This window comes from Aptenodytes forsteri, unplaced genomic scaffold, assembly GCF_000699145.1.
Source record: "Aptenodytes forsteri isolate BGI_AS27 unplaced genomic scaffold, ASM69914v1 Scaffold53, whole genome shotgun sequence".
NCBI lineage: Eukaryota > Metazoa > Chordata > Aves > Sphenisciformes > Spheniscidae > Aptenodytes > Aptenodytes forsteri.
Genome location: NW_008795909.1, coordinates 8,679,884 through 8,680,191, shown reverse-complemented (window position 1 = coordinate 8,680,191; position 308 = coordinate 8,679,884). Strand labels below are relative to the sequence as shown.

General features: G+C 64.9%; 1 protein-coding gene across 1 annotated transcript in view; it reads left to right on the top strand.

The window, feature by feature from the left end:
• The window catches only part of LOC103903341, a gene marked incomplete at its 5' end in the record, with an annotated part of 44,582 nt that overhangs the window by 7,009 nt on the left and 37,265 nt on the right, over positions 1-308 (top strand).

Here is a 308-nt window from a genome sequence, read left to right as displayed (position 1 = left end):
GTCTCAGCCTGCTCCCCACCGTGGCTGTCCCTTAGCTTGGGTACGGGGGGTGCTGCAGGGGTTGGGGGACAGAGTGGGGGGTGCGTCCCTCCATCATGAGTGCCCCCCCCCATCGTGAGTGGTCCAGCCTCCTTCCCACCATGGCTGTCCCTTAGGATAGGTAGGGGAGTTGGGGGACAGAGCAGGGGGTGGGTCTCCCATTGGTGGAGGTCCCTGCCTGCTTCTCACAGTGGCTGTCCCATAGAGTACGTAGAGGGACAGATCAGGGGGTGGGTCCCCCATATGGGGGGGTCCCAGCCTGCTTCCCC